This window comes from Oncorhynchus gorbuscha, linkage group LG07 (assembly GCF_021184085.1).
Source record: "Oncorhynchus gorbuscha isolate QuinsamMale2020 ecotype Even-year linkage group LG07, OgorEven_v1.0, whole genome shotgun sequence".
In the NCBI taxonomy this organism is placed as follows: Eukaryota; Metazoa; Chordata; class Actinopteri; order Salmoniformes; family Salmonidae; genus Oncorhynchus; species Oncorhynchus gorbuscha.
In genome coordinates, this window is record NC_060179.1 from 34,107,601 (window position 1) to 34,126,718 (window position 19,118).

A 19,118-nucleotide genomic window follows, 5' to 3' on the forward strand; every position below is an offset into this window, starting at 1 on the left:
TGCAATAAAGAGTTTTTTTCCCCCTTGCAGAAGCACCGCACACAGCAATTATCTGAGGCCAGAGTGGGAGTTGTGGGTCGAAGACAGCACAAACAAGGTAAAGTTTTATGGGCGGCTGAGAAATGTGCGAGGCTGCACTCTTCACTCATCACTCCCACCCCATATATTCAATTTGTTTCTATTCACAACATGTCACAACCCCACACCATCAAAGCCAGGCACTACCCCACTGGCCCTTGGAGGCCAAACACATTCTATTAGCCGTGGCTCTATTTGTCCATTTTCCAACTCCATAGCACAACTTCCACGTCGGATGCAATAACGCTAACATAACGTTAATACAAAACCATCCTCCAGTATGCAACTTACTACACACTTTCTACTTGTGGCGAAACGTTCAGGTGTGGCTCATCTTGTCACTGTGCTATCGAGCATCTCTAAGTGACTGGCATTGGATACAGAGTCATGGTGAGGCCATGTTGCTCTAAGGGGACACGGTGTACTGTAGTGGGAATAGAGTCAACATTTCCCTGGGACATGTCATTGTGGGAGGAAATAAACTGGATTTCTTCCCTGAGACTGCGGGCTTGTTCGACATTGCAACTGACAGTGCAGGCAACTGCCAACTGACTGATCTACAAAGAACCGTGCATCATAAATAACTACTCCTTATTATTTGTAGATCAGTCAGTCAGTCACAATTTAGCCATAATACATTACTGTTTTGATCCTCTCAAACACGGCCACTATCTCAGGGTTGACAGGGGCAAACGCAACTCGATTCCTCCTGCCACAAATGTAAAAAGGGCTGATTCAATACGCGGCAGGCAGCTCTCCTTTTGAGAAGTCATTAAAGACTCCGCCGGCGGGGTTTGTGTGTAGTCTGCTGTTTTTAGAGCATTCAGAGATTCTCAGCTCACTCAATTATGTCACGTACAAGATCAAAGTGTCAGAGTGTTGGTCCTGAGGGTCCTTTATCAGGATTTAAAGTCTAAATAAAACACAAGCTTGAGACACAGCACCTGAGCATTTGTTCTTGAATGGAAGTTATGGATTCAGGTGACATTCTACTCTTAAGGGATATTGAGGAATCAATTCAATCAAGCGCTCATTGCAGTATTTATGCAGTAGCATTATAACAGAATTATTCCTTTGGTGAAATACAAACATGGAATTATTTTCGGTAGGGAAGGTGTCTAAGTGAGTGTTAGTGTTGGTACAGCATTAAAAAAAAACGTATATAGGAAGCTACTAAGCAAACACACCTGTTGTGCCATCTTTGAACTACACAGAAGGGTTGGATGAGAGGTATGGACTGAGAGGGAACACTAAAATAGCAGAAACAGCGAGGGAGTTGCAGACCACCCTGTGTTGTTGGAAGTGGTGTGGGCGTACTAATACTAGCAGGGACCGGGCAGGGGCTCAAGGAGGCGGGTGATGGGAGGAGATGAGGTGCACGCATGCACACGCTCGCACGCCGGCACACACACACTTCATTTCACCGACACCACTGTATCTGATTGCTGTCACTGAAAGGTTATTGCACACTGACCACCAGTAACAAACTGCACTGCTTTCTGTCCGGAAATGGATGGTGAGGGGAATCGAAAGAGTGTAACACGACCATTGTAAAGCAAGTTGATATTACATAGTTCTGGGCTTGCCCCAAAGGGAGACACGATATCCAGCTGAACCAGTGCCAAGGGGTCTGATTGGCATTGGCGCCCTCCAAAGAATACAACAGCGCCTGAACACATCCATCATTGGATCCCTAGTCTCTCTCTCTTTCTCAAGCTACTGCCATGCAGATGTTGTGTGCACAACTCCAAACCAATTTTGGAGTTAGTCTGTTCACGAGAACCCATCTATCAAGGATCATACTTGGGCTTTTTGTTATTCGTTTACTCATTTGGTCTCCTGCAACCTGGGAGAACATGATTGCATTGCATGTGGAACATATTGATTGCTTTCTAACAGAGAAATAGTGAACAATTCTCTGCAGCCTCGACCCAGCGACCGCTCAGCCCACATATCAACTCCTAACTACCGCCCTTGAGAACTTTTTGTGTGAAAGCCCCACAGGACACTACAAAGGGAGCCCACACAGCACAGGGATGTATTCTTACATCGCCTTAGATTTTTTAATCAAAGTTTGAGCAAAGCCGCGGTTATCCGATGGTTTCTTTTTACTCCAAATCCACTTTTTCATGACCTGTGGATTTCTTTCGGGAAAAGAAAGCCCGTCTTTGAAACACAACGGTCCCCTTAAACTTAAAGTGCCTTGGTAAGAGTCTGATCTTGTATGTGAGCGCTAAAACTTCGCCCTGAAAAGAAATGGTCGGAAAACCGAGCTTGCTCTCCGATGACTATTGCTTTGTGGACGATTGGACGACGCAAGGCTGCTTACTTATTAATTTATTGCTTGCTTAGGCCTAGGCTTGAGGTCATTGTTTAAGGTTGTTGAAGTCAACCATCATCTCACTAATCCTAGTATATGAACAAAGATAACCTGATCTGTAAGCCAGTTGTCAAAAAATGTCCTCAAACATGATCACTCTCAAAGAAGTGAGTTAAAGTTCAGGTCAGTCAAATGAAGTCTCAACCCAGAACAGTTAGTTTCAATCTCAATGTGAATCTACCAAGAGCAGAATTAAGCTAAATGCCAAAGGGGATCAAATCTACAGGAGCTCAACTGTCCTTTGCCATTTGTCAAATTAAAAAACAGGTCAGAGAGTGTGATGAGCTACAATGGATGACTTGGCAAATGACAAAAGCCATTTACTCGCTTATCGCTTAACAAGACATGTTCTAATCTAAAAAGGTACTAATACAACGAAAAGAGTTTATGATTTATGAGAGACTTGAGCAGCAAACATAACAGACGGTCATGAGCCCTAAGTCAATTAACATGATCTCTTTAAGGGAACAAGTGATGAAATCGATTGCTGAATTATGTATCGAAGCCAGGATGTGGGCCTTGACAAGCTTTTAAATTAATAATACATGGAGTGCAACTCCTCCAAGCCTGTGTGTGTGTGTGTGTGTGTGTGTGTGTGTGTGTGTGTGTGTGTGTGTGTGTGTGTGTGTGTGTGTGTGTGTGTGTGTGTGTGTGTGTGTGTGTGTGTGTGTGTGTGTGTGTGTGTGTGTGTGTGTCATAGATATTCTTGTGATATGCGTGTGTGCTGTACTGTACACACAGGCATGCATGTAGGTCCCACTGTATATGCTAAGATGTATGTCATGTGCATAGAATAGACCAATAGGGTGTGTTTGTTTTAAATGGTCCTGTGTGTTTGTGTGTGTGCGTGTGTTGTTGTACGTGAATGGGGTAAGGGCAGGGTTCGTTCCCATGTTACATCATAGGGCAGCTGGCTCTCTGGGCTGTGTAAGTGTGTGTGGCTCTGCTCGCGGGCAAAGGCTTGGTGCTGGGGGGCACAGCGGGTTCAGGAAGAGCTTTACTGAGCAGATGGGGGACACCGACCGAGACCTCGCCATACACCCGAGAGAGGAGAGACCCGCCCTCAAGGTAATAAAGCCTATAGCAACTCTAAAGGGTTGAACAAGCGTGCTTCTGAGGAATCCGTTGCGTTGCTGTGACCAAAACAGTAACACCACACAGCAACAGAACTGAAACACTTCAAACATTCAGCGCAGCATTTGCTCCAAACTGGTATAAAACAGGCAACATCCCACTGGTGGTTTGCTAATTAGAATCTAATGTACTGCAGATGTTATCTACCACAAGCCAGAGAAAAATAATAACCAGAAACTCACTGATCCCTCCGAGAGCAAACCATTGAAAACTTGCTAGAATAAGAGTTTAGGTTTGACTCAAACATTAAGGCCGTAGAACCGCAACCTCTAGAGAGCTTGCCCGATCAGGGATCAAGATCTTGAGGCCTACCGCAAGAGTACGAGAAGAGAAAAACTAGTAAAATGTCTCTTTGGGTTTTATTAGCTTCAGTTCCTTTTATCCGGGCAACCTCCCTGACAACCTTGGTAAAAATCAAGGTCTTATTATCTTACTCATGCATTTGCATATAAAGGGACATTTGCATCACTCCCAACCACGTTGAGTTTTAAGAAGGTGGATATGGGGCCTACTTGTGTCCCTTCTTGAGTTGGACTGGGCAATTTGAGATGCCGCACCTTGCTTGCCCCAATGCATTTCTGGCAATTTCCAACAATTATCAAACTGGCTGATTTGTCTTGGTGCCAGCTAAACAAATGCCACAACCCAGCACACAAGGTCATTAACGGGGAATTTCCAGCTTATGTATTTACTCACATCTTACAAGACAACAAAAAAAGAAACAAGTGATTAAGGTTCTCTGCAACACAATTACACTCAAGGGAACAGCACTCAAAACTGCCTGTGGCCCTGTAACACTATAATGTACAGAGTACAATTCCGTTAATAGCCCAGGTCTAGGTTCCCTTTTATAAAAGAGGTGTTACATGGTCTCTAAGCTCCTGCTTTATCAAGGTCACTTTGGATACGGCTCGAGGCGGTGGCCATGGTCATAATGCATGGACACTTGCTATTTATCCAATACCCATGCTAATACCCTCAGTCCTACTGTGTTGCTAAGCTATAGCTCCAAAATGCTAATGGTTAACTATTGATTGCTGTCAGAAGAAGGCAGGTGTGGTTGCCTGGTTGATGGTTTGGACTCGAGCATGGATTCACATTAAGCCCTGAACTGTTGAAATGTCTAGCAAAATGCAACTGTTGTTTTTTGTAAGCAGCCTAGTAATGGTTTCTGCCAGGGGCTAGGAGCTGATTTGTTTTCTTTTCCGTTTTCCCTTGGAATAAAGCGGTTAGTCCCGTCTGTTGTTTAAGTTTGTTTGCTTCCTTTCACGTCGACCTCCCTTGCCAGATGGCACCGCAGGCAGGTTGGATCAATCCTTATTTGGATGGCTTGCATTTCTTCATAAGGAAGCTCCACTTGTTTGTTTTTGCCCTCTCTCTGGTATTTTTAATTTTCTTGCTTTCCCCCTCATCATGGGACTGGGATGATCTGACTAGTGGCTATGATGTCTCCTTGCTGGTGTACGAGAGGACAAAGAGTGAGGTCTTTTCCGATTCCCCGGGAAACTCAAGCTCTCTCCGAGTGAAGATTTAAAGAGGGAGAGACACCGCCTAAATGTAGCTTGATGATGGCCTGCGAAACAAATGTGAGGTAATAAACATTTCACTGGCAATCTAGGCTCATGTCGAGCTCATCTGACTGATTCACCGCCAAGAGGCAACAGAGTTAAGATGGACTTGTTTAATTTGTGGTAAAAGACTGGGGTGAACTAATAACCGAATTCCTCTCAGACATCAAAATAGACTCTAGGCGCTCCCGCTGTAAGCAGGTGAACAGCTTTAAAGGGAGAGTTTACTCTTTTTGTTTAAGCTTATTTTCCAGTTACCTAGGGTGTTTCGTTTAATATAAACAGTTTTTAAAAGTTGTATTTAGCCTAGCATCTCCTAGCTAGCATTTTATAAGCATATAGCAATGGTAATGGGAAGACTCGCCTAGCAGTGCACTCAAAAACATAAAATTATAGTGACCTATGCCTTTAATGCATCAGTTTCCTGTATAAGCAATTATGTGGCTGTCAACGTACACAGCAAGGCATTCAGAAAGATGAGGTAGTCGGGTGAAATTTTGACAGCATAAAGAGGTTACTATTTTCAATGCACAAAAAGGCTGCAAAAACACAACTCGAGCGGTTTCCACTACCAGCTGTGCTGCTTCTCAGTGTAGCCCATGCAGCACTTTGCGGAGAAAGTTCGGAATGACACAATTTCATGTGTACAACATCTAATGACTTGCAGCACTATTGAGAGATTACAGATAGCGTAGCTGTTTTTAAGGGACATATTTGGGTGTTTTCGGAGCCTTTGTTCATGTTTTTTATGTGCCCATACAACTGCTGAACAAGATTGAGGAAGTATATATCGCTTTAGGGGTAGGTTTCTCAAAAACAAGTGAGACTGCAAAAAAAGTGTCAACACTTCTTCTCGAACATGCTATGTGCATTGAAAATAGAGATTTGCTTCAACTAAAGTGAACTTCCCCTTTAAGTAATATAACCATCATAGTGTCACACTACATTTACATTCACTATTCAAGTCACACACCCTCCTACCGGACAGGTCACTCCAACTACTGTGCTATGTGACAGTGCACCAAGTAAAAAAAGACAACAAAACAAGGACATCAATAGAATGTTCAACATCGGCAAAGCAGCATGCCAGGGTGAACGGTGCAGAAGACTTTGGGCTGTCGTTCCGAAGGATGAGAGGAGCGAGGAGGACGTGTATGTGTTATTTTCCAGTTCCGGTCATAGCCCGCACCCACTGGCCTGGATCCTTCTGGGCGCCTGCACATGAGTAAAAATTGATTTGATCAAAAGCTGGTTTTGTCAGGTGTAGTAGACAGGCCTGACTGCCCCTGGAAGCAACGTCAGCACAATAACTATTTGTGGGGAACTTCATGAAATGGGTTTCCATGGCCGAGCAGCCGCACAAAGCCTAATATCACCATGTGCAATGACAAGCGGCGGCTAGAGTGGTGAACAGCTCGCCGCCAATGGACTCTGGAGCAGTGGAAACACGATCTGGAGTGATGAATCACGCTTCGCCATCTGGTAGTCCGATGGATGAATCTGGGTTTGGCAGATTCCAGGAGAAAGCTACCTGCCTGAATGCAGGCAGCACCATCATATTACAGCACCATCTGTAATAAGGGTCTGGGGCTGTTTTTCATGGTTCGGGCTAGGCCCCTTAGTTCCAGGGAAGGTAAATCTTAACGCTACAGCATACAAAGACATTCTAGACGATTCTGTGCTTTCAACTTTGTTTTAACAGTTGGCGGAAGGCCCTTTCCTGTTTCAGCATGACAATGCCCCCGTGCACAAAGCAAAGTCCATATAGAAATGGTTTGTCGAGATTTGTGTGGAAGAACTTGACTGGCCTGCACAGAGCCCCGCCCCTCAACCCCATCAAACACTTTTGGGATGAATATAACTCTGACTACGAGCCAGACCTGATCGCCAAACATCAGTGCCAGACCTCACTAATGCTCTTGTGGCTGAATAGAAGCAAGTCCCGACAGCAATGTTCCAACATCTAGTGGAAAGCCTTCCCAGAAGAGTGGAGGCTGTTATATTAGCAAAGGGTGGACCAACTCCATATTAATGCCCATGATTTTGGAATGAGATGTTTGACGAGCAGGTGTCCACATACTTTTGGTCATGTAGTGTACACCTGTAACAATACTACTATAGGAATTAGGAAATCAAAATTTCCTACCAACTTCTCTTTTTGCTCCTAATTCATTGTAAGGGGGATGACCATTTTTCATCGCTTTTTCGAAAAGAAGCAGTAATCTCCTCTCACATACACAACCCACCATCCCACAAACCCCTCGACATGCATGCCAGGCAGAAGCCGCCACCTCTCTTGGGGGGAGACTCGACTCCTGACTGACTCGTCTTCTGAAGGGGACAAGTGGCTGCAGACCTGTGTTATGGCTCTTCAATGCAGTCAGCCTCAGTGATGGGTGGCTTGAGCTTTCATTGTCCCCGCTCCACGCTACCTGGAGTTCAGACAGTCAGACAGCAGGCGAGCAGTAGGTTCTGCCTGGTGCTGGAAAGGGAGTGAGTGGGTGTGTTGCACGTGTAGAGTCACAGCAGGCATCCAGCTGCAACGAGTGCTCTCATTGACAGGCCTACTCAATGGCAGAGGTTCTCTGACACCGTCTTGAGTAGCCTGAGGGTTCCAAGCATTCCGTTTTACAGTATAGAGTCTATGTAAGAAGAACATTAGCTTTGGAGCCATTTGATTAATTAGGCTACCTTTTATCTGCTTTGTTTTGGTGGACTTCAAGGGATGACAAAGAGCTTTAGCAGAAATCAGGTATATCAATTGCCCTTGTAGTGGTTCGGTAGCCAAATTAAAAGAGATATTTTGTATGAAAACCCGACATTCACAAACTGAGTGTTTTAATTAAACAACAATGCAAGGAACACCTAATAATAGCTAAAAGATGTGTGATGGTGACCACAATAAAGTAACAATTATTCCTCGTTGATTGGGATGTTCGGTAGCATTATCAGTCATTATTTAGCCATCCTTCTTTTCCTGCCTAACATCTTAACTCGGGGCTCTCATTTCCCCACCTTAATTGGGCCTGTGATTAATCAATTAACCCCCCTCGGGCCCTTTTTGCTCAAAGGCCAAAAGGTCAGCTAACAGGATGTGTCAGGTGAACCTATCCCCATCGTGCTAAAGAGCGCATGCCTTTAACAGCCCCTCCCCAGACCTCGGCCAATGCAACACCGCATTGCAAAACATATACTGGGTTATATACTGGCCAACAGGCCTACATTTCACAGGGGAGGGAGATATATTAGGTATCTAACGGGGATTGAAGGGCCCGTTCTGATTGGGTTCTCAGCATTAGTGATGCTAAATATGTTGATTAGTTGCTTGTCACTGTGTAAATGATGAATGCACAAATGTTTTGGTCATCTTGTTGAATACCTAGGATGCATGTGGACTGAAAATAAAGAGATGTTGATTCAAAGTACAATTGCAATGCAACCGGGTGCAATAGGATTCTGAGATTGGTCAACAAAAATTGTTGAGCCAACTCAAAACAAAAAATTGGTGTGACCATTCTGTTGAGCAAACTCAACTCCTATTGCAGCTGGTTACCTTACAATTGTACGTTGAATCAATCAATATCCCAGGCACCACTTGTCCTTGTGCCCTTGAGCAAGGTAAATAAACCCAAAACTGCTAACCCAGCTGTGCTGCTCCCAGCCTGTAGTGTGTAGGCTGTGTGGTATGCCGGGTTGGGTACTTAGAAGAAAGAATTTATGTGCAAATGGATGGATAAAGATGATATGCTCCATTTCACCATGGATTCCAGGCTAAAATAAATATTCTATAAGTAGCAGCCACATGTGCTCTCCTACTGGATTGTCCAAATTTTGTGCATTAATGTATTGTGCATGTAATGTATTGTGCATTAATTGTGCATTAATGTTTTCAAATAAAATATGCATATCATCTGGTCAGATTCAATGCCATTTTTCAAGGGTAGCACTTTTTTTTTAAAACTAGGCAAGTCAGTAAAGAACACATTCTTATTTGCAATGACAGCCCAGGAACAGTGGGTTAACTGCCTTGCTCAGAGGCAGAATGACAATTTTTACTTTGTCAGCTCAGGATTTGATCTAGCAACCTTTCGGTTACTAGTCCAATGCTCTAACCACTAGGCTACCTGCCACCCCTTACAGATGTTAGCATGGCCCCACCTGCACTCGGAACTCCGACAATAGTCTACTTCTGATGTTGGTAAAGGTGAAATTACTGTGACACTAGGCTAGCTGACCTTTTCTATGCTACAGGAAGACTTGAGCACAGAGGTTTTGTTTCCCAAAGGCTGGTTACGTTTTACAGCCACCCTCTGTATGGTCTGCACCATCAGAGTAGGCCTAAGCCACCAACAAAAATGCAATGGAGCAAGTGCAGTGCATGACATTTCCAAGTGCACATAGAAGATTTAGGGGTGCTGAGGAGTATTTATGTCTGTAATACAGCCCTTTTGGGGGGGAAAACTCATTCTGATTGGCTGGGCCTGGCAACCCAGTGGGTAGACTTGGCTCCCAAGTGGGTGGGCATATGCCCCTGCCCAGTCACGTGAAATCCATAGATTAGGGCCGAATGAATTTATTTCAATTGACTGATTTCCTTCTATGAACTGTAACTCATTAAAAATATTTTAAATTGTTGCATTTATATTGTTGTTCAGTATACTTATTTAAACATGGTACTACTATTATTTGCAAAGCCTAATGAGAAAAAAACAACTATGTTGTTCTTGTACTAATACTGCTTGCACTAGTTAGCTAAAATAGCTAATCCCATAAAGGTATGCCAAATTATTCTAGCCTATTCTTGAGATATATTTAAATAACTGGAAACCTTAAAGACTGTAACAGTAAGGAAGCTCTCAAGAACTCAAGGGGTATAGCTACCCAGCCCTAGATGTAATGACATTGAATTTGAGTCATGAATAAGCGTAAACAGTAAACTAACATGCGATAACTCTGCGATATCAACAGCTAAATCGATTTTGAGTGTTATTTATAATTCTGACCAATGTATTAAATGTATAGGCATGGGTCACTTGCTATATTGTATTTACTTTGCCACCATGGCCTTTTTGTTGCCTTTACCTCCCTTATCTCACCTCATTTGCTCACATCATATATAGACTTGTTTATACTGTATTATTGACTGTTTGTTTGTTTTACTCCATGTGTAACTCTGTGTCGTTGTATGTGTCAAATTGCTTTGCTTTATCTTGGCCAGTTCGCAATTGTAAATGAGAACTTGTTCTCAACTTGCCTACCTGGTTAAATAAAGGTGAAATAAAAAATATATGTTATGATGACTTGTGCCCATAAACATGCTCTTGTTGAATAATTATTCAGTTCATCATGGGAAGGTCATCTGTGGTAATCTTATTTCAAGTAATCTCATTCCTACCAGCGCTGCAGTCGATACAGTAAGACATTGAATATCTGTATATCTGAAAAGGGGTTTGCAGTTGTATTCACAAAAAGCGCAGCAGAAAGAAAGCTCACCTTTTACCACCACTGTGGAACGGTGGATAGTTATGTGACTACCGAAAATATGCCTGCATAAATTGAGAAATATTTACAACTGTTTTAGAAAATGTTCGTGTATATTAGGAATGAAATATAGCAATTTTCGTTTCTTAGTGAACATTTGTTATGGTAATGGTTCTTAAATGCTTTCAAAAGCTAATCTTAAACGATATATACTGGTGCTCACTAACCGTGGTTCGGTACGGTCTGATAGAAAGCAAGAAAGTATCCTCTTATAACTACAAGTAAAGGCTTTGCTGTTTTCCTACTGTCTGTGTTAAAGCTAGCTAAATCACACAAGCTGTCAGTGTATTTTTCTTGAGGGAGAGACCTTGTTTAAATAGCTTCATTGCTGGCCAAAAAACTGACATATTGGCTTGTGCAGAACTGACATTGGATTTGAAAGAACTGGCTTATATGAATGGGACTTCAAATAATTTAAACCTTGTTCACACTGCAGGTGTTAATGCTCAATCCGTTTTGTTTTCCAAATCTATTTTGGAATACTGCCTGTCCAAACAGCGTGCGTGTGCTTTCAGACAGCAGTCTTTGCTGACATGTCTAAGCTAGTTCGCATAGTAATGACGGTATGTGTTGGCTTACATGCTGACCAGACCGGACACGTCGCTTCTGAAGCAGATCGCGCTGAAAGTCCTGCCTCTCCCATCTCCTCATTGGTTTATAGAAGCAGGTACCCACGTGCCATCTCCTCATTGGTTATACCCACGTGGGTGATTGAAAGACGGAATGTTTTGCCGGTTGTGGTAAAAGTGTAGATGCCAATCACCATATAAATTCAAAGATGAAAAAGCCTGGAAGGAGGAGAGATGACTAGAAACATTACATTTTACATTTAAGTCATTTAGCAGACGCTCTTATCCAGAGCGACTTACAAATTGGTGCATTCACCTTATGACATCCAGTGGAACAGTCACTTTACAATAGTGCATCTAAATCTTAAAAGGGGGGGGGGGGGTGAGAGGGATTACTTATCGATTCGGTTGGCCATTTTATGTGTGGATTAATTGTTGGAGTAGAAAACCTTGCGCATTTCAGGTAAAATAACAACTCAATGTTTATATCCCTGGACAAATTAGCTAGCAACAGCAAGCTAGCTAAATAGAACAAATTAGCGAGCAAGCTAACTAGCTAAATTGCCATACATGTTTAATGGTTTTCGACCTGTCCCCAAATTAATGTCATTGGTTCAGATTTTGTTTTGATACTTTAACCTGCGTGTCGTGATCGCGTTTGGTGTAGGGGGACAAAATATATTTTTGTACGATAGCGAGCCGCACAGACGGTTGGGGTTCTGTGTTATTGGTGTTGGCACTCGTGCTTCGTATCACTCAGAAGTTATGAAGCTAGTAAGCTAAGGTGACAACAATGCCTACCATTGACATTTACCAGTTGTTTTGAATGTTAAAAATCAGTGTAGGAACACATTAAAAGCCTCAAAGGATGAGATTATCCAAATGTTGTCTTTTTTTTGGCTAGCCACAGCAATCCGTTAGCTGTTTTTTAGCTTTTTTTGGTAAATAATTAAGGTAGATAGCTACCACATGTTCTTGTCAGAGTAGCTACCAAGCAACAAGATATGCCAAGTAACAGTCTAAAAACCACTTGAGTGTAAATAAGATGTGATTGTTCAAATACTAGTCCCATGGCCAGGAATCAGATTTGCATCTTATTTCAAACCACCTACGAAGATGGATAGAAATATCTCATTCCATGTACTTTTTGGCTGTTCAGACAGGAGGAAGAAGAACCATCTCCATCAGATATGTAGAACAATACATTAATTGGGGTTTAGCAGTTTAGCACCCTTGGCCAATCCTGATTAATCAGACTAAGCCATGGTTTGCTTTGTGAATCTATTAAACACAGAAAATAATGTCTTTTTTTTCAGGACCCTGTCTTTTCAAAGATACAGTGCCTTGCGAAAGTATTCGGCCCCCTTGAACTTTGCGACCTTTTGCCACATTTCAGGCTTCAAACATAAAGATATAAAACTGTATTTTTTGTGAAGAATCAACAATAAATGGGACACAATCATGAAGTGGAATGACATTTATTGGATATTTCAAACTTTTTTAACAAATCAAAAACTGAAAAATTGGGCGTGCAAAATTTATTCAGCCCCCTTAAGTTAATACTTTGTAGCGCCACCTTTTGCTGTGATTACAGCGGTAAGTCGCTTGGGGTATGTCTCTATCAGTTTTGCACATCGAGAGACTGAATTTTTTTCCCATTCCTCCTTGCAAAACAGCTCGAGCTCAGTGAAGTTGGATGGAGAGCATTTGTGAACAGCAGTTTTCAGTTCTTTCCACAGATTCTCGATTGGATTCAGGTCAGGACTTTGACTTGGCCATTCTAACACCTGGATATGTTTATTTTTGAACCATTCCATTGTAGATTTTGCCTTATGTTTTGGATCATTGTCTTGTTGGAAGACAAATCTCTGTCCCAGTCTCAGGTCTTTTGCAGACTCCATCAGGTTTTCTTCCAGAATGGTCCTGTATTTGGCTCCATCCATCTTCCCATCAATTTTAACCATCTTCCCTGTCCCTGCTGAAGAAAAACAGGCCCAAACCATGATGCTGCCACAACCATGTTTGACAGTGGAGATGGTGTGTTCAGGGTGATGAGCTGTGTTGCTTTTACGCCAAACATAACATTTTGCATTGTTGCCAAAAAGTTCAATTTTGGTTTCATCTGACCAGAGCATCTTCTTCCACATGTTTGGTGTGTCTCCCAGGTGGCTTGTGGCAAACTTTAAACGACACTTTTTATGGATATCTTTAAGAAATGGCTTTCCTTTTGCTACTCTTCCATAAAGGCCAGATTTGTGCAATGTAGTCCTATGGACAGAGTCTCCCACCTCAGCTGTAGATCTCTGCAGTTCATCCAGAGTGATCATGGGCCTCTTGGCAGCATCTCTGATCAGTCTTCTCCTTGTATGAGCTGAAAGTTTAGAGGGACGGCCAGGTCTTGGTAGATTTGCAGTGGTCTGATACTCCTTCCATTTCAATATTATCGCTTGCACAGTGCTCCTTGGGATGTTTAAAGCTTGGGAAATCTTTTTGTATCCATTGATTGAGACCGGTGCACCCCAAAGTGCCATATGTCATGATGACACTCACATGATGCCGATTCTGTTTCTTAAATAAAGGCAAACGGAGTGAAACATGGCGGGACCTACCTAAATTTGACAAATATAAACTCTTTGTTTTGCAACTGTTGGGACTAATGATTACACAATGTTCTATAGGATTGAGGTCAGGGCTTAGTGATGGCCACTCCAGTACCTTGACATTGTTGTCCTTAAGCTATTTTGCCACAACTTTGGAAGTATGCTTGGGGTCATTGTCCATTTGGAAGACCCATTTGCGACCAAGCTTTAACTTCCTGACTGATGTCTTGAAATGTTTCTTCAATATATCCACATAATTTTTGTTCCTCACATAGTGATGGTCATTATGGCGAAACAGTTCTATTTGTTTCATCAGACCAGAGGACATTTTTCCAAAAAGTATCTTTGTCCCCATGTGCAGTTGCAAACCATAGTCTGGCTTTTTTTACGGCGGTTTTGGAGCATTGGCTTCTTCCTTGCTGAGCGGCCTTTCAGGTTGATATAGGACTTGTTTTACTGTGGATATAGATAGTTTTGTACCCGTTTCCTCCAGCATCTTCACAAGGTCCTTTGCTGCTGTTCTGAGATTGATTTGCACTTTTTGCACCACAGTCATCTCTAGGAGACAGAGCCCGTCTCCTTACTGAGCGGTATGACAGCTGCGTGGTCCCATGGTGTTTATAGTTGTGTACCATTGTTTAGACAGATGAACATAGTACCTTCAGGCATTTGGAAATTGCTCCCAAGGTTGGACCAGACTTGTGGAGGTCTATAAAAAAAAATCTGAAGTCTTGGCTGATTTCTTTTGATTTTCCCATGATGTCAAGAAAAGTTTGAGTTTGAAGGTAGGCCTACCTGAGTTTGAAAGTAGGCCTTGAGATGCATCCACAGGTACACCTCCAGTTGACTCAAATGATGTCAATTAGCCCTATCAGAAGCTTCTAAGCCATAACATAATTTTCTGTAGTTTTCCAGCTTTTTAAAGGCACAGTCAACTTAGTGTATGCTATCTTCTGACCCACTGGAATTGTGATACAGTGAAATTATCTGTCTGTAAACAATTGTTGGAAAAATGACTTACAATCATACAGAAGGTAGATGTCCTAACCGACTTGCCAAACTATAGTTTGTTAACTACAGATTTGTGGAGTTGTTGAAAAACGAGTTTTAATGACTCCATCCTAAGTGTATGTAAACTTCCGACTTCGACTGTAGATCATGCATTTTCAGGTAGCGATACCTCGTGAAGCAACTGCTCTCAATCGCACGTTCTTCTCTTGGCTCTACCCCTCCATGTCTGCTCCACACAGACCAGACAACATTTTTGCTCTAAACTATGTTGTTTCCAACAGGCCAATATTCTACAATTCTCTACTACAAAAAAAAACATCTCGCAGCTGAATCTAGTTGCTTAGCTCAACGCCACCGCTCAATGCGTTGTTTCATAATGCATAGGTCTATTTACGCAGCGCCTTATTTAGACAGGTGAGTAATTGAGAACAAATTATATTTGACAATAACAAAATAAGCTGTGTGCAGTGTTTCCATTCAAGTCATTTTTGAATAATGTTACATTGTGCAACAAAGGATGATGCTGTCTTGCGACAAAAAACTGTCATGTTTTGTCATTTATTATCTTGTCTTGTCCCTGTGCTTCCCATTCTATTCGTTTCCCTCTGCTGGTCTTATTAGGTTCTTTCCCCTTTTTCTATCCCTCTCTCTCCCCCTCCCTCTCTCACTCTCTCGCTCTCTCTTCTCTCTATCGTTCCGTTCCTGCTCCCAGCTGTTCCTATTCCCCTAATCAATCATTTAGTCTTCCCACACCTGTTCCCGATCCTTTCCCCCTGATTAGAGTCCCTATTTCTTCCTTTGTGTTCCGTTCCTGTCCTGTCGGTTCCTTGTTTAGTATTCACCATGCTGTGTTTGTGTATCGCCCTGTCGTGTCGTGTTTTCCTCAGATGCTGCGTGGTGAGCAGGTGTCTGAGTCTGTCTGGTTCATGTGCCTTCCCGAGGCAACCTGCTGTTCACCTGCTGTTCAAGATCGAGTCTCCAGTTTGTCCTCGTCATTTCGAGTGAAAGTTGTGTTTTTTGTTTGTATTTACTTTACTGGATTAAAGACTCTGTTTTCGCCAAGTCGCTTTTGGGTCCTCTTTCACCTGCACGACAAAAACAGCCTTGATTAATAATTGAAGGCTTAAAGAAAATACTGTTTTTCTCACTGCTTAAAGAAACAATGTGTTGCACCTAGTGCTGTAAAGTGTAATAGACCTCATGGTCACAGAACCTCAAGCAAGTACAGTGCTTTTGGAAAGTATTCAGACCCCTTGACTTTTGACACAATTTGTTACGTTACAGCCTTATTCGAAAATTGATGAGGACAAAAAATAATTTCAACAATCTACACACAATACCCTATAATGACAAGGTAAAACAGTCTTCATTTTTTTAAATCACAAAAACAGATGACATTTACATACAGTACCATTCAAATGTTTGGGGACACCTACTCATTCAAACGTGTTTCTTTATTTTCTACATTGTAGAAAAGTAGTTAAGACAAACTACTATACAGCTATGGAATCATGTCATAAACAAAAACGTATATTTTCGTTTCTTTAAAGTAGCTACCCTTTTGCCTTGATGACAGTTTGCACACTCGGAGTGGCAGGGTAGCCTAGTGGTTAGAGCGTTGGACTAGTAACCGGAAGGTTGCAAGTTCAAACCCCAGAGCTGACATGATACAAATCTGTTGTTCTACCCCTGAACAGGCAGTTAATTAAGCCACTGTTCCAAGGCTGTCATTGAAAATAAGAATTTGTTCTTAACTGACTTGCCTAGTTAAAGGTAAAATAATAATGCTCTCAACCAGCTTAACCTGGAATGCTTTTCCAATAGTCTTGAAGGAGTTCCCACATGCTGAGCACTTGTTGGCTGCTTTTCCTTCGCTGTGGTCCAATTCATCCCAAACTATTCTCAATTGGGTTGATGTTGTGTGATTTGTGGTGGCCAGATCATCTGATGCAGCTCTCCTTCTTGGTCAAATAGCACTTACACAGCCTGGAGTTGTCTTGGGTCATTGTTCTATTGAAAAACAAATGATAGTGCCACTAAGCACAAACCAGAAGGGATGGCATATCAACTAGTCTAAAGGCCAGTATTATTGCTTCTTTAATCAGGACAACAGTTTTCAGCTGTGCTAACATAATTGCAAATGGGTTTTCTAATGATCAGTTAGCCTTATGAAATGATACACTTGGATTAGCTAACAACGCACCATTGGAACACAGGAGTGATGGTTGCTGATAATGGGCCTCTGTCTGGCTAATGTAGATATTTAATTAAAAATATGCCTTTTAAATTTTTATTGAAGCAGGTAGGCCAGTTGAGAACAAGTTCTCATTTACAACTGTGACCTGGCCAAGACAAAGCACAGCAGTACGACAAAAAACAACAGTTACACATGGGATCAACACAAGTCCAGTCAATAACACTATAGAAAAATCTATATACAGTGTGTGCAAATGGAATTAAAAAGGAGTTAAGGCAATAAATAGGCCATAGTAGCGAAGTCATTTCAATTCAGCAAATTAACACTGGAGTGATGTGCAGATGATGTGCAAGTAGAAATACTGGTGTGCAAAGTAAATAAAAACAATATTGGGATGAGGTAGGTAGTTGGATGGGCTATTTACAGATAGCCCATCCGTAAATAGCCCATGTACAGCTGCAGTGATCGGTAAGCTGCTCAGATAACCATCAGCTAAAGTTAGTGAAGGCGATATAAGATTCCAACTTCAGCTTTTTTATTATTATTATATTGAATTTTTATTGCAATTCGTTCCAGTCATTGGCAGCAGAGTACTGGAAAGAAAGGCGACAAAGGAGGTGTTGGCTTTGGGGATGACCAGTGAGATATACCTGCCGGAGCGTGTGCTACGTGTGGGTGTTTTATGGTGACCCGTGAGCTGAGAAGGCAGAGCTGTACCTAGCAAAGACTTATGGATGACCTGGAGCCAGTTGGTCTGGCGACGAATATGTAACGAGGGCCAGCTGACGAGAGCATACAGATCGCAGTGGTGGGTGGTATAAGGGGCTTTGGTGACAAATGGATGGCACTGCATCCAGTTTGCTGAGTGGAGTGTTGGAGGCTGTTTTGTAAATGTCATCGTCGAGGATCCGTAGGATAGTCCGTTTTACTAGGGTATGTTTGGCAGCGTGAGTGAAGGAGGCTTAGTTGCGATATAGGAAGCTGATTCTATGCTGTATTTAATTTTGGATTGGACATTCTTAATGTCACCTAGAATATGTGGACAACTACAAATACCTAAGTCAGAACCGTCCAGATTAGTGATGCTAGTCGGGCAGGTGGGTGCGGGCAGCGATCAGTTGAAGAGCATGCATTTAGTTTTACTAGCATTTTTAAGAGCAGTTGGTGGCCATGGAAAGAGTGCTGTATGGCATTGAAGCTCATTTGGAGGTTTGTTAGCAGTGTCCAAAGAAGGGCCAGATGTATACAGAATGGTGTCATCTGCGTAGAGGTGGATCAGAGAATCACCCGCAGCAAGAGCGACATTATATATATAATGGCCAGGTCAATGAACACGGCGATCGATGGTGGTTATGATATCGTTTAGTACCTTGAGCGTGGCTGAGGTGCACCTGTGACGGAGTTCGAGCTACAGGATGCACATTTCTGTTTGAAAAAGCTAGCCTTAACTTTCCTAACTGACTGTGTGTATTGGTTCCTGACTTCCCTGAAAAGTTACATATTCTTTGGGACCATTCAGTGCAGTATGCCACTAGTGCAGTATGCCACAGGATGTTTTTGTGCCGGTCGAGGGCAGTCCGGTCTGGAGTGAACCAAGGGCTATATCTGTTCTTAGTTCTACATTTTTTGAACAGGGCATGCTTATTTAAGATGGTGAGGAAATTACTTTTTTAAGAACAACCAAGCATCCTCTACTGACGGGATGAGGTCAATGTCATTCCAGGTTATCCGGGCCAGGTCGATTTTTAGAAAGGCCTGCTTGCTGAAGTGTTTTAGGTAGCATTTGACAGTGATGAAGGGTGGTCGTTTGACCGCAGACCCATAACAGATGCAGGCAATAAGGCAGTGATCGCTGAGATTCTGATTGAAAACAGCAGAGGTGTATTAGGACGACAAGTTGGTCAGGATAATATCAATGAGGGTGCCCATGTTTACAGATTTAGGGTTGTACCTGGTGGGTTCCTTGATAATTTGTGAGATTGAGGGCATCTAGCTTAGATTGTAGGAGGCCGGGGTGGCATATCCCAATTTAGGTCACCT

General features: G+C 42.5%; 1 long non-coding RNA gene across 1 annotated transcript in view; it reads left to right on the forward strand.

Annotated features, from left to right (window-relative positions):
• The first annotated feature begins 3,392 nt into the window (after window positions 1-3,392).
• Window positions 3,393-19,118, forward strand: part of LOC124039196 — a 33,523-nt gene continuing 17,797 nt past the window's right edge. The window contains exon 1 of the long non-coding RNA XR_006839517.1: window positions 3,393-3,526. This is a non-coding gene — a long non-coding RNA (uncharacterized LOC124039196). The remainder of the gene's footprint in view (window positions 3,527-19,118) is intronic.